Source organism: Oryza sativa, chromosome 9, assembly GCF_034140825.1.
Source record: "Oryza sativa Japonica Group chromosome 9, ASM3414082v1".
NCBI lineage: Eukaryota > Viridiplantae > Streptophyta > Magnoliopsida > Poales > Poaceae > Oryza > Oryza sativa.
The window spans coordinates 5,385,575-5,401,651 of record NC_089043.1 but is presented as its reverse complement, the minus strand read 5'-3'; the positions used below and the strand labels follow the sequence as shown (position 1 = coordinate 5,401,651).

At 42.9% G+C, this 16,077-nt stretch overlaps 1 pseudogene; it reads left to right on the top strand.

Moving 5' to 3' along the window:
• The first annotated feature begins 11,864 nt into the window (after window positions 1-11,864).
• On the top strand, window positions 11,865-15,799 carry LOC107277323 (uncharacterized; annotated as a pseudogene).
• The last annotated feature ends 278 nt before the right edge of the window (window positions 15,800-16,077 follow it).

Here is a 16,077-nt window from a genome sequence, read left to right as displayed (position 1 = left end):
AAATTTATCCTCAAAAGTTGCATCTAACTTATCTTTAAAAGCAATCATAGATGAATCTATTGTAGATGCTACTTGTTGTTGGATAGATTGTGTTACCTCATCATTACTTACCAAGTCAGGAGCGAGCTTAGGACGTGGCCCGGGCTTGATGGTCACACCTTGACGAGTCCTAGTGCTTGCCCTCATCAATGCCTCCCGTGTGAGTTCGTTGATGTACTCCTCCATAGCTTTACGGTCTTCTCCTTCGAATTTATCCAAGGTGACTGGCATCATATTGGATGGCTCCACCTCCGTCTTGGATGGCGGCTACGTCATGACGAAGTCGAAGTTGAGTTGACGATGAACAGATCTCGTCCCCAGCAGAGTCGTCAAAAATCGTGTTGGCAACTTTTTTGACAAGTTGACAAGCACGATCGCAGCACCTTAAGCCTGCGGTGATCCTAGAGTCGCCAACCACCTCGATCTAGCAAAGAGCTAAACCTAAATGGGTTTTGATAACTAAACCGGCTAGCGGAGCCGATTTCTAGATAACTACCCATCTCGTGGGCAAAACGGAAGGTTTTCAGGACAAACCTACAAAGAGATGTCGCACTCTCGCAGCGGTGGCGGACGGTTTACGGCGCAAACCGATAAAGATGGACAAACTAAGAGAAAACTAAAAGCAATATGAAAAAACGATTCGGTTAATTGATTGTAGATTGGTTTTTTACAATGAACCGGCCATGTCCCTTATATAGGGGTTGGTCTTGCCCTCTACAGGCCCTCCTCCACGTCCAACTCGGGGCAGAAACCAAAGGAAACCCGAAACATGCCTTCCCGAGCAAGGAAACCTCGAGACCCGACAAAACACAGTCGGACTCAGACCTGCCGGTCAGACCGGCCACACACCGCCGGTCTGACCGGCCCTCAACTGGCGGTCTGACCGGCGAACACACGGCGGTCAGACCGGCCTACTCGGAGGAAACCGGTAGACTTCCAAATTTTGGCAATCTTTCCTATTTTAATCCTAGGTGCCAAATTTGGGTGTAAACAGTTTTGATGGTCGTGCTCATGACAATTAAGAACCGGTTCACGATTTTTGGTTGTGAAACATTAACCGTGCCAACCACAAGCCAGCGTGGGCAACGGCTTTACCTTTTATATAGTGTGGTTCATTATGGGGCACCAGACTGAGAAGTGGCGGAGATAAGCCCAGGGGGGTCGCTGGGGAGTCCATGCCTTGTTTTATAAGGTAGTGATTATGATCTAGGAATGGTGCACTGCTTTGAATTGTGTTATGCGGAGGGTATTGTCACAATCTCTATTCACAATCTCTATTCAGGTTCTTGTTAAGTATCGCGACGCATGGTTGACATGATGTTGAGGTTGTGTCTTGTGGGTACAGTGGTACACCTCTGGCCAGAGTAAAACTATTTGAATAGCCGTGCCCGCGGTTATGGGCGAGTCTAACAATGTCTTTCGTGATTAGTCTCACACCTCTCACCATAATAAATGATGTTGTAATTGGTAATAACTTGTTTAGCTCCTGGTTTGGAATGGTATATTCCTGGTTTGGAGATAGAACTGTGCAGCCGGGAATGGTTGTTCAGAATGGTTGGGCCTATGCAACGGGTATGTTGTATAGCGTTGGATTAATATTGTTTAATTAAATGCTTTACTGTTTTTCTGAATTCTGAAGTATTTATTGATTGCCATTTATGCAAATGAGACTATATTATGCCATCCTTTGTTATCCCCTACACTTGCATATTTGCTGCATGGCTTGTTGAGTATGTCATATACTCACCTTGCAACCATTCATCATTGGAGGAGTTCTACAGTGAGGCTGAAGGTGTGGAGGATTAGGCGTAGCCCTGGTCAAGCTGCTGGTGGGATGGAGTCGCCTATGCTCTTTATTTTATTTTCTGTTGCTTAGATCTCTATTGTTTGATAGGAACTATCTACCTCTGTAATGACTTTATATTCGCCTATTAAATAGAGCAATAATTGCACTCTATTATCAATTTGTTATTGTGTGCCTCGACTGATTCCTGGACGAGGGTTTACACACATGTAAGCGTTTGGAGTTTTGGATAGAAATTCCGGGCATGACATTAGATTATTTATTATGAGAATGAGTAGAAATGCTTGTGTGTCACTCTACCCTTGGATTTTCGTAACCCCCGCTTAGAATATGATTATCACAAGTAATATATAAATTATTAGTTGAGTTCTCTCTACATAATCTTCCCACGGGATAAAATAAATACAATACCCTTGGAATAATCTCGGGTGAAATGCTACAATGGTATATCCATGCGCTTGTGGATGAACTCTACAACCATAATATACCAGAAGTATTTCTGCGCCATTGCTGGAAATTATATTTCTAGTAATGTCATTAAGAAATACCAACAATTTTCTAAAAGTGTCCGATTGTGATATACAACCAATTGAAGATGGAGACCCCAAATTATTATTTTGAGGGCATCGTGGAGGGTTCAAATTTCTACACCAAGGACACGGTGGATGATCTCGATGGCAAATTAGGACAGGGTTTCATGTCGGCTGATGATTTGGAAGAGATTGACATAGGCCCAGGAGATAGGCCAAGGCCGACATTTATTAGTAAAAATTTATTGACAGAGTTTAGAACCACGTTGATAGAGCTTTTCAAAGAGTATAGAGATTGCTTTGCTTGGGAATATTACGAGATGCCAGGACTCAGCCAATCGATTATTGAACATCGACTTCCTATCAAACCTGGGTACAAACCTTACCAGCAACCTCCAAGGAGATGCAAAGCCGATATGTATGATGCTATCAAGGCTGAAGTAACTCGCTTATATGATGTTGGTTTTATCAGGCCATGCCGATACGCTGAATGAGTTTCAAATATTGTCTCGGTCATCAAGAAGAATGGCAAGCTTAGGGTGTGCATAGATTTTTGGAATTTAAACAAGGTTACCCCTAAGGACGAATACCCAATGCCGATTGCTAATCAATTGGTTGATGCTACTTCAAGGCACAAGATTATCAGTTTTATGGATGGCAATGCAGGTTACAATCAAATTTTTATGGCAGAAGAAGACATTCACAAGATTGCTTTCAGGTGTCCTGGTGCAATCAGCTTATTTGAGTGGGTTGTGATGACTTTTGGCTTGAAGAGCGCTGGGGCTACATATCAGAGGGCACTGAATTATATATTCCATGATCTGATCGGCTTGTTGGTTGAAGTCTACATCGATGATGTGGTTGTTCAATCAAAAGAGGTGGAAGACCACAGAGCCGATTTGAAAAAGGTTTTTGAAAGAACAAGGAAATATGGCTTGAAAATGAATCCCACGAAGTGTGCTTTCAATGTATCGGCTGGGCAGTTTATGGGTTTTCTTGTTCATGAGAGGGGGATCAAAGTAATTCAGAGGAGTGTCAATGCGATCAAGAAGATTCTACCTCCAGAAGACAAGAAGTAATTGCAGAAGTTGATCGGCAAGGTAAATTTTATAGAAGGTTTATTTCTAACTTATCTGGGAGATTGGAACCTTTTACACCCTTGCTAAGGTTGAAAGCCGATCAAGAATTCACTTGGGGGGCAGAGCAGCAGAATGTGTGGAGATTATGGATACCCCATACCCACACGGCATGTATATCCGACTGGGTATAGGGGTACCATATATAGATAAGATATCGTTAAAGGGCTCGAGTTATATCTTAACTTGTGTATCAAGGAAATACCCGAGATCCTAGTCGGTTACGATTGTATTTATTTTTACTTGCCTATTTCGTCAGGAATATGCGCTGTATCTTGTAATACGGACTCCTCTCACTATATAAGGAGGGGTCCGGGCGCCTCTTGGGCATAACTTTTCTCCCAGATCATACGATCAATAATACACTCGGTGAATCAATCCCCGGATAAGAGTAGGGTATTACTTCTCATTGAGAAGGCCTGAACCTATATAAAATTCCTTGTCTCTAAACCCATCCACTTTTCCTGCTTGATAGCCACCCCCTTTTCGTATTGCCGAAATCTTGTTTCAACAGAAGGCTTTGAATAATATTAAGGAATATCTTAGCTCTCCTCCAGTATTGATTGCTCCACAGAAGGGAATACCATTCAGATTATACTTGTCGGCTGGCGAGAAGTCAATCGGCTCAGTTTTAATCCAAGAGCTCGAAGGCAAGGAAAGACTTATTTTCTACTTAAGACGCAGGCTTTTGGACGCAGGAACAATGTATTTTCCGGTGGAGAAGTTATGTTTGTGTTTATATTTCTCTTACACCAAGTTGAGGCATTATTTGTTATCCAATGAATGCACTATAGTATGCAAAGCCGATGTGATCAAATATATGTTATCGGCTCCGGTTCTTAAAGGAAGAGTTGGAAAGTGGATATATGCCTTGATAGAATTTGACCTCAGGTATGAATCGCCCAAGGCCATCAAGGGGCAGGCTATAGCCGATTTCATTGTGGAACATCGAGATAATTCGATTGGCTCGGTTGATATTGCACCTTGGACATTATTCTTCAATGGATCGGTGTATACTCATGGTTGTGGTATCGGCTTGGTAATAATTTCCCCTCGGGGGGCAAGTTTTGAGTTTGCTTATACTATTAAACCTTATGCAACTAATAATCAGGCCGAATACGAAGCAGTTCTCAAGGGGTTGCAGTTGCTCAAGGAAGTGGAAGCCGATGATGTGGAGATCATGAGGGACTCATTGTTGGTAATCAGTCAGTTGGCAGGAGAATATGAATGCAAAAATGATACGTTGATGATCTACAATGAAAAGTGCCGGGAATTGATGAATAGTTTTCGGCTGGTAACTTTGAAGCATGTCTCTAGGGAGCAAAATGTTGAAGCTAATGATTTGGCTCAGGGGGCATCAGGATATAAGCCGATGGTGAAAGATATTGAAATAGAAGTTGCCACAATTGCAGCCGATGATTGGAGATACGATCTTTTTCAATATTTGTAGACCCCATCTCAATCGGCTTCACGAAAATTGTGCTACAAAGCTTTGAAGTATACATTATTAGACGATGAGCTCTATTATCAGACGATTGATGGGGTATTGCTTAAGTGTTTGAGTACTGATCAAGCTAAGGTTGTGATGGAGGAGGTACTTGAAGGTATTTGTGGTACTCACCAATCGCTCACAAGATGAAGTGGTTACTTCGGCGCGCAGGGTATTTTTGGCCGACGATGTTAAAAGATTGCTTCAGATATTACAAGGGATGTCAAGATTGCCAGAAGTTTGGAGCAATTCAGAGAGCATTAGCATTGGCTATGAACCCTATCATCAAGCCATGGCCATTTAGAGGTTGGGGAATTGATATGATCGGTATGATTAATCCACCTTCAAGCAAGGGACACAAGTTTATATTGGTGGCAACCGATTACTTTACCAAGTGGGTGGAGGCAATTCCTTTGAAAAATGTTGATTCTGGGGATGCAATACAGTTTGTCAAGGAACATATTATTTATTGATTTGGAATTCCTCAGACTATCACAACCGATCAGGGCTCTATTTTCGTATCTGATGAATTTGTTCAGTTTGCTGATAGTATGGGTATTATGCGGAAGCCAATGGGCAAGCCGAGGCATCTAACAAGAGTTTGCTTAAATTGATCAAGAGGAAGATTTTTGATTTACCTCGGCAATGGAACACAAGGTTGGCTGAAGCATTATGGTCTTATCGGATGGCTTGCCATGGATTGATTCAAGTTCCTCCTTATAAACTTGTATATGGACACGAGGCAGTTTTACCATGGGAGATTAGAATCGGCTCGAGAAGGATGGATTTGCAGAATGAGTTGACAGCCAATGAATATTATAATATCATTGCCGATGAAAAAAGAAGACTTGGTTCAATCCAGACTGAGAGCTCTTGCAAAAGTTACCAAGGATAAAGAATGGGCTGCTCGGCATTATAACAAAAAAGTGGTGCCTAAGTCTTTTTCTGAGGGAGAGCTTGTTTGGAAGTTAATCTTTTTTTTTTACCAGGAATTTGGAAGTTAATCTTGCCGATAGGAACTCGGGATAATAAATTCGGCAAGTGGTCTCCAAATTGGGAGGGGCCATTTCAAATACATAAGGTTGTGTCCAAAGGAGCTTATATGTTGCAAGGACTTGATGGTGAAGTTTATGGATGAGCACTTAATGGAAAATATCTGAAGAAATATTACCCAAGTGTTCGGGTCAATTCATGATCAGTTGAGTATTGCCGATGCATGCTAGCCGATGTGTTGACATCGCCTTGAGATGGCTGATATAAGTTATATTGCCCTTAGCAGTTTTTATTAGCATAATCAGCTATGTTTTGTTGATATATGATGGCTGATATGGATTGTATCGCCCTTACTTGTTTTTATTATCATAATCGCTTGTATTCCTCCGATATATGATGGCTGATATTTATTATGTCGCCCTTAGTCCAAATTATAATTTTATCAATGTCTTCAACATTGCAGAGATATAGAAAATATGGATTTCAAAAGCAAAAATTTGAAGGCAGAGGTTTAACATGGAATTCATTACAGCCCAAAAGTTTGTAAGTTTAAAGTTGAAAATTACAAGGTTCGGCTCATCCGGATACATATTTTTGAATAGCCGATATTGCCTTTTGCCTAACTTGATCTACTTCATTGATTATCTTGGCATCGGCTGCATTAGTACTGGAAATCGGCTTCAATGACTTGGTCAGCTCAGTTAGATGCTTCACAGATGCTTTCAACTTGGATTTTTTGGTCTTCGATGGCTTTTGGCAGATCGGCAAGCTTTTCCTGTTCAAGAGCAAGTTGTGCATTGCATTGCTCTAGTCCAGCTATGAGTTCTATCTTCCATTTATTTAGCTGATCAATGTTGGTTTGAGTTGCACTTGGACCAGCCTCCAACTCATCCAGCTTAGCTTTTTCTTCATTGATGGACGTTCTGTTGGCTTGGATGGTTGCTTCAAGATCTCTCCTTTCACGCTGATCGGCAATTCTCTTTTGGGCTTTTTCAAATTTAAGCCAATGTTGCTTAAGATATGCCGCTGGTGCTCATCTAGGATCTTGTCATGGATTTCATTGAGTCTGTCCGTGATGGATCCGCAGCTTGTAACCAAAGTCTCCAGGGAGCCTTCAAGTTGTTTCGAGATATCCAATAAGGTTGCCTTGATATCATCGGCTAGGGGCACTAGAGCTTAGCTTCTTGTTTCTTCTTCATCATCCAAGAATAGCCTGATGTCAAAAGAGAACATATCGGCTAGAACCTGAAAGAGAGAAACATTGATATTGTGGATTATTAGAAAGATTGGTAGCGATATGATTTTCAAAATTAAGGTTTATACTTACAGGGACAGCAGGAGTTGGTGCTACTTCTTCTTCTTCTTCTTCTACATGATGACTTCCTATAACCGATGGAGTACTTTCACTTGATTCAAAGACAGGAGTTGAATGTCGAGGGGGCTGAAAACGTGAGTACAAGTTAGCATCGGTTGAAAACTGAAAAAGAGAATTGATAGGATCAGGGAAATTAACCGGTGCAGCTGCTCCTTGTGGTTTCTTGGAAGCTATCTTCTTTTTCTGCAAAGCACAAAGTCAGAAATCGGTTCTAAAGTATAAGGACAATGAATGAGAAAGAGATGCATACCCTGGGCTGATAAGTGGGACGTACTGGAGGTGATGGTGTTATCTGAGGGCCAGGTGGATCGGCAGGGGGGTCTGTTCCCGTGTTTCACTGATGTGTTCAGTCGCTTCATTCACCTCTTCGGACATTGCTTCATCCTCCAGGAAATCTGCTACATCTGGATCAATGGCTGGCAGATCATCGGCAGCAGTCTTTTGCTTCTTAGACTTTTTCTTTGCAGCCGATGGTGCCGCAGCTGATTTTGCTCTTTTCCTTCCAGCAGCACGAGCAATCGGCATACGAGACAGGCCGTGCAGCAATGTGGAGGTCTTGGGGGCATTATAGCCGATGACTGGAGGTGTTAGTCCACCACCATTAGGTAGGAGCCCTAGTGCATATTCAATTTCCACACCACTTTTGCTCTGGTGAGGAGGAGAAGATTCTGTTGTCTATAAAGAACAGGATCGCATAAGTTAAAGACGCATCGGCTTGTGGTTAATAAAATTAACAAAATGTGAGAATTTTACCTGTGGGACATCGTCAGGAAACAGGTTCGTCAAATATATGGACGGCAATTGATGGAACAAATGTCTTTTCCATTATATCCACCATCAGTCAAAGGCCACACTCCTGAAAGTCCTTAGTCTGATGTTGTCAATACTGCCAAGAGGTGGTCCTGGTAGATTCAGCAGCCGATCCATCATAAGGAATGATGAAATCTCTCCTCTACTTTGGATCTTGTCAGCAAAGAATAGGCTAATTGGCAGCTGTCCCATGCCGAATTGCCTTACAGCGCTTGTTGGATGATAGAATTCGTAAGTCATCTGGATATTCTTGCCTTGATGGATGCCGACATGGATGATGAAGGGGCTGATAGCTGTTGAGAATACTTCTCTAGATTTATCATATTTGTCAGAGTTGATTTCATCAAATCAAAAGTCACCTGGTAGTTCAAAGCTAGCAGATCCTTCATATGCAAACCAGATCCTATCATTCTTGGGGAACCCATCATAGAAATTATTGAACCATTCCCTGAAAGGTTCAGCCGATAGCTTGGACATTGCGCTAACCGATGCTGCTTCTTCGAAGGACATACATCGGCATGTGGTGCTTGTTTCTCCATCGTCCCTGATGATCGGCTCGAATCTTGGGAATTCTACATCGGCTAGTGCTGGCCGATTGGCCACTTTTCTGGTATGCAGATTCAGCCAAATTTGGAGTAGCCACCATGGACCCCCTGTGCCGATTGTTTTTCCAGAGGCTATTTTGTCAATTGCAGTATTGAGGGTCTGATACAAATAGCCTAGCAGATACTTGCCAAGGGGAAAATGCTTCTTTTCTACTAGATTTTCAGCAACCCATTGCCAGTTTGCGGTCGGACCACAGCTTGGACCACAGAATAAGAACTTTTCCAGCCACATCATAAGAAAAGCTGTGTGTTCTCTTGGGGTAACCGGCCCAGTTCCCATGTTCTTGGCAACATAACCTGACCAACCACCTATGCTTCTGGTTTTGAACTCATGGGTGAGTTGAGTGTTTAGGCTGGACAAGTTAGCCGATGAAGTGATATCTAGACCAGTGATCATGATGATATCTAATAGTGTTGGGGTCATCGGTCCTTGAGAGAAAAGGAACGTGTTCATGGCTATGGACCAAAAATAGGTGGATGCTGCCATCATGGGTTCATTCCTTGCCATATTTGCTGCAGTAAGGGCTAAGGCTTGGGCTATGCCAATTTCTTTCCAGTGACCTGATTTGCTAGTCAACATCCTCTTGTACCACGCAGGCTAGCTGACTTCGGCTGATGGCCAGGATTTGAAGGTGCCTTTCCAAGGGCTAAGGTCAGGATTGGCAAAATCTGAAGGGGATTCGGTTGGTTTCTCCATTGATGAACTCTGTGGGGTCTAAGTTTCCGATTGGGCCAAGGAAAAACTGGAATTCATCGGCTACACTAGGAATTGCAACCTGGTGGGTGAGGTGCTACAGAGGAAGAAAATCGAGGATTGAGCGGAAGAAGAACCAAATCTACGAGGAAAAGAAGGGATTTAGCCGATGGATACTTACCTCGATGTATTCGGTGGCCAACGAGCTCGGTGGACTGGCGGAGGTTGACATTGTCATTGGCGGAGATTGGAGTCGCCGGAAGCGTCTGCGGATCGCCGGAAAGCTTGAAGGGTGTTGCCGGAGAACTCGAGGTGGAAGATTGGGGAAAGTTTTTGGTTAGAGCGGTGAAAACGGAAGTGACGCCGTGAAACGAGAAGAGCGGTGGTTACTATTTAAAAGAGAGCGCGGTAACGGCCAAAACGGAATCGGTTTTGGAAACCCTAGATCGGCTCGGAAAAGAAATTTGAGCAAATCCGTTACACAAATATAGCGGACTTGGGGATCTGTAGTCCGCTTTTCCTTCTCTCTCTTCTCTCTTCTCTATATATATTTACAGCTGACTTATAGCCTGCTATTGTTCTCGCTCTTAGCGCACCGCAGTCAAGCGGTCAAAGTATGGCCATGTCTATAGCAATTAATGCAAGCCGGTGCATATGCATAGGAAACCCAAGTAGTACATGGCAGGATTGAGCAATGAGCAGAGTTGGGGAGAAGAAAGGGAGTAGCAGGGAGTGGAGAAGAAATAGCCAAAGCCCCAAAATCCACGAATCAGTGAAATGCAAGAATCTGCCCCATCCACTGCAAGAACCAACCTTCATTACCAATCAGGCCAAATACTCATACAGCCGGTTTGGGTGTTTGGCGGTGTGATCTTGTTGATGGAAAACATCAATATGTGTTTTGGGTGGTTATGTTGCCCCTGTGTGTTTCTCTTCCCTTGTATTTCCCCATGTATTCACTCTGTTATCCTCCAGGGCGCCTGCACTTGCGCGGTCATTGCTTTGCCCGTCATTGCTTTGCCATGTGTAAGTCTGTTTGGCGTAATATATTCAGGTGGGCACTTCGCCCCCGTTGACATTTTCAAAAAAAAAAAAAACGGGTAGGCAGGGAGGTGATTTACCGAGGAGGAGGGGAGGTGAACAGATCGGCGAGGACGCACAAGGGTGCATGACTGTGAACGAATTCGTCACCTACACAAAGGTGAACCCCTCATTTCTTACCATCATTCATTTAGCACATAGAGCAGTCATGGCATGAGCATCGATTTTCTCTGCACTTGTATCCACAGCGCACAAATGCTAGAGCCAGAGAGGGAAGGAAAGAGGGAGAGAAAGAGCACCCACAGCACAGCCGCAGCTGCAGCAGCCTCCGTCACCATAGCCACAGCCGCAGTCGTAGCTGCAGCAGCCACCGCCACAGCCGCAGTCAAAGCAGAGCTGATCCACACCTAGCAGCGGCAAATCGGTAGCCATGGTTTGGACCGTGATTTGGGAAGGAGGAAGAGCCTTAGCAGCAGCAGGCAGCAGGAAGAAAGAGGAGCTAAGCTAGCTGCAGCAGCTTGCATGTGCGTGAGAAAGACATAAGGAGAGAGAAGAGGAGTTGGGAGTTTTAGGGCTCACATTAGTGGTCTGCACAGTGGTTAATATGGAACCACAATCCACAGCTAAATAAACTCTTACTTGCTTAGATATACTAGCTCTTAAATAAATTCTAGTAGTACATGGTTCACAGATTAATTAGAATTTCTAACAACACCTGCACTTTACCAAATAACAAATGGTTGGTAATATAAAACATTCCTTAGAGCAGAATTTCAGTCCGACTAAAAATAAATGTAAATGTTGAAATTGCAGACTACATATATGGTGAGGAATGCACTACACAGATGAATGGAGCTGATCTTAGTTTTGCACACTCAGTCACGTCGCTCTTTTGATCGTTTCCGGCCGATGAAGTGCATTCCAGGTGCATATAGTAACGAGGTGGTGTGGAGAGCTGTTAGGCTCAACATAAACTCGGAGTGTAATAAATTGAAGTAGGGGAATGGAGGCGAGGGGGAAGAAGCGGAAAGGAGAGGTTGAGCTGTCACACCCTGCCTTGGAAAGGGAGATTGTTCCAACCACGTCACCTCTACCAATCGCTATCCGCCGATCCACTCTGGAGTCCGGCGAGGGCTCCTCCGAGTCGGTCGCCTCGGACACGGGCACCGCCAAGGCTCTAGCCGACGACGTCGTGCACATCGCCAATGCCCTCTGTACGGTGTGTGCCAAGTCCCCCAAAGCCGTTATCGAGTTCGTGCGTCGAATGAGCCTTGCCACCGTCAGCCGTTCAATTGACTTGTGTAGTTCTTTTCTCTCTTTCATTTTTTGTTGACTAGCATTTCAGTAGATGTCCGAACCGCGTGGTCGCTGGACCGATTTCGAGCTGCGTGTGTTTCTTGAGTGTTGCTTGGAGGAGATGGCGGCATACAACAACACCTCGAACTCCCCCAAACCCAAGGCATGGGAGAACTTGGCGAAGAAAATGTTCACCAAGTGCAGGAAGAAGGTGACAAAAGGGCAATTGGAGTACATCTGGGGCAGTGCAAAGAAGCGGTTCCAGCTGTGGGTGTGGCTTGAATCGCAGGCAACCGGACAAGGCCGGGACCCCCTTACTTCAGCCATTGTCACTGACGAAAGCTGGTGGGAAAGCCAAAATGGGGTATGTAACTCATCCGCAAATTCATTTTGCAAACCAAATATCTTGCTACCATGGTGTTACCTTCATGTGTAATATGAACATAGGCAGTTAGGCTCAATTTTGAAGGCTTGAATTGACTGTTGAGTATCACTGACTAGCTCCTTGTAATAACAAATAGTGTTCTCCTGTAATTTAGAAGCTCCTGGTACATAATTTTGTTTGCTAGAACAGAATGATGCTGTCAACTTGGTCTTTCTTGGTTTTTAATAGTTCATAATTTCTTAGCTTCATAACTGTAGGTGCCAAGTACATTTGTAAATGATCCAGCTGCTGAAGGATCATGCTGCTATCAAGTTTTTGGAGTTACTCATTTACTGCCATCACAGTATAGACAATCCAGTGGGACAAAAAAAAAGAGAATGCAAACAGAGCCTCTTTAGATTCAACCATGGATGGGCCCTGTTTGCACAAAGGCAATTTTCATTACAACTTTCTTGTTTCTTGGATGAAATGGCATTTGCTTTCACTGCCCCCCTAGTTTTCATTGCCCATTCTCAAATTTATAAACTACCATCCAAAATGAAAAAAACTTTTCAGATATGTCGGAATAAAATTCAGTGCACTGAGAAGGGGAACACTTTGATGTGTGACTACAAGAAATATGACCTTCTGTGACGAATTTCTCGTGACATCGGAGCTATTCGTCATTAGCACATTCCATTTTATGACGATAAGTATGAGATGGGGTGGCTTAGTGACGAAAAAAAGGTGTTCGTCGTTAATACCAACTAGAAATCGTCATAAAGTATTTCAATGGGACATTGTGACGAATATTAATTTGTCATAAGCGGTAAAAGCAAACGTCACAGATTTATAATGCATTTCTAGAAAAATATATTAAAAGGTGAAGCAATTTAATCAAGTGAATTACTGAGGAAACTAAAATTTTTCTTTAAAAATCATGGCTGGAAATATTTTTTTAATATTCTATATGTTCTAAATTATTCTCTGATTTTTTCCGTGAATTTTCGGAGCTCAATAACTAATTTTAATACCACAAAGTTCATTTAACATATTAAAATAAATGGAAAACAAATTAAAATCTCTCTCTCCCCTTGGGCTTCTTCGGCCCAAGTGTTACTTTCTCCCTCCTCAGCCCACAGCCTCTCTCTTCCTCCTCGGGCCGGCTTTCCCTTCCCCTCCTCCCTCTTTGGGCCGCGGTCCAACCCTTTTGCTCCTCCCTCGCCGAGAAGTCCATTTTGCCTCCCTTCTCTCAATTCAAATAAGTTTTCAGGTAGTAAATAATTTTAAATGAAAAAATTCTCAACAACAAAGTTATATAATTTATCAAGATCTACAACTTTTGTTTTGTTCGTTTTGCTATATGACTTTGTTTCAATAATTTGAATTTGAATTTCAAATTTGTCACATATTTTAGATATAATGATGTTGACAATTAGTATGATGTCTAAATACCAGAAGCAATGTTTGAGACTATATATGATTATATTCATGTAAGTTGATGCATTGTTGTTGTTAGGGTTGACTGCTCAAATAATCGCCTTACAGATCTCCCAGCTAGTCTTGCCAGTTGCCTGGAGTTGTCAGAACTCAATGTAAGCCACCATCGATGTATTCCTTATTTTCACCATAAGGTTTCTTTGTTTGATGAAAATATATACAGCTGTCATTTCTATAGCTTCCCTGTTCATCCTCTGTCCTAAACATAATGTAGTGCCCTACATGTAGGAATCAAACAACACTATATCCGTACTGCCAGATGAACTTGCTGGCTGTTCCAAGTTATTCAGATTGAATCTAGAGGTATGTACTCCTTATAGAGAATGTCAAAGCTGCATCTATCATAGTTTCGTGCTGCATTTCTTTTGTTCTTGAAAACTCCAATTACTACAAAATGTCAGGGTAACAAGCTTGTGACGCTATCAGACAAGATGTTTCTGTCATGGACAATGCTTACAGAGATGAATGCTGGTATGCCACACAGCCACAGTAGCAAAAATAATGTCGAACCTATGTGATATCCTTGAGTTTATGCAATCTAGCTAGAAACTGCACTGAGCATCATTAATCTGGTATTGGCAGATTTTCAGTTTAGCTTATGGAAGGGACTTTGGGGGTGCTCTCATGGCAGTCGGTTTAGAGATTTGAAAGGATTTGTGCTTGCCTAGGTGTGAGCAATTGGCTGGATTTGGCTGTTACCTGGGTAGTAAATTTTGTGTTGTATTGGATGTTTGTCGGGTTGTGTTAGATGCTATTGGGCTGTAGCCTTTGTGCTATATGTGTTGTTATTGTGTTTGATTGTTGGGTCTATATGGGCTTAGCCCACTTGTTATTTGATACTAATGTAAATGATAATATAATGGGCTGAAAATGGTGTGGTATAATATTTGGGCCTATATAGGCTTTTGCAATGGACTGGCCCATTTATTCATTCATTATTTGTTATTAAAGCAAATGGATATAATAGAATTGGGCTGAAATATGCTACATCTATGATGGGCTAGGCTAAAATCTAGTTGGGCTTGCCATTGGGCTAAGCCCATAAACATGGTGCTCAATACATGGATTTTAATGGGCCATCAGATACTTTATGACATTTTTTAGGCTAGATAATGACGAATATGAGCGTCACAAAGTTATGACGATAGAAGGATCGTCACTAGATTAATGACAGAAAAAAAAGGTTTCGTCATAAAACGCCATTAGAAACGTATGATAGGTGACGAATGAATTTTCGTCACGCGAGCATCACAGTACGAAACGTGACGAAATTTTATGTATTTGTGACGTAAATGAAGCGTCATCTATCATAAGATTTCTTGTAGTGGAGGCTTATCTTGTTTCTTCCTTTCAATGTTTATAAATAGTGGTCGAGTCCTATGGCTATGATATATGTTAATCATGTCGCAAACTTCAGTAATAATTGTCATGCTGCCTATACTGTATTTATGTCCTCTTGTGTGTACTGTGCCTTTTCATATATTTGCTGTATAAAGTTCCATGTGTACAACTGTGTGACAGGTGAGGAAGGGTGTGATAGCCTTCAAAAACGATCCCCTGAAGCACATTGATCTTCATCATGCGGTGTTTAGCATGCGCACCGTTGTCCGCAACCATTCCGCCGTCGCTGGGGCTGCCCAAGGCACGCCGCAACAACCCGTTCAGTGGCAGCCCATTGATGTCGAGCAGCTCACAGCAGCGTACACTCCTCCACCACCGGCGCTGTCTCCATCAAAGGACAGTATGCTCAGAGCAGTGGTAGTAAGGGAAAAAGGAAGGCATCAGAGGGTGATGCCTCTGGAAGTTCTAATAAGCGGTCCTGCAGCAGTGGTACTGGCGAGACGCTTGATAGGCTCGCTACCCTGCGCATGGCGTCCTTGGAGAGCCGCGCAAGGGAACTAGCTGCAGCGAAGGCTACCGGCCCTGAGACTTGCATGGAGATGGTGGAAAATGATGGCCACCGTCCAGGTAGTCCAGTGTGGTATATGGCTGCGCGCTTGCTACGTGATGCAAGCAATGGCCACTGCTTTATGTTCGCGCGCCTCACAGACGCAGCTGGGCACTTGCAATATATTTTAACTAGTGAAAACGGGCCTGGTTCTGCATCTGGTGGTTCGCAGTAGTTCCTTCTATCAGCTACTAGTCATGTTCGTTTCTTGTCTTCTGGCTATGTTTGGATAATGGGAAATAAGAGGTGGGATTGGAATTGAAAAATGAATGAAGGATTAAGATTAAGAGGGAGAATGAATGGTTAGGATTTAAAGATGCTTTTTGATGGGTGGGAAATCATTTCCCAAACCCATTAGCCAAACAAGGCCTATGTGTTGTTTTCCAAATTAACCTGTTGCTATGTGAAATAATTTGTGCATGCTAACATTTGGTGTGCTGTGTTGAGTGTTTA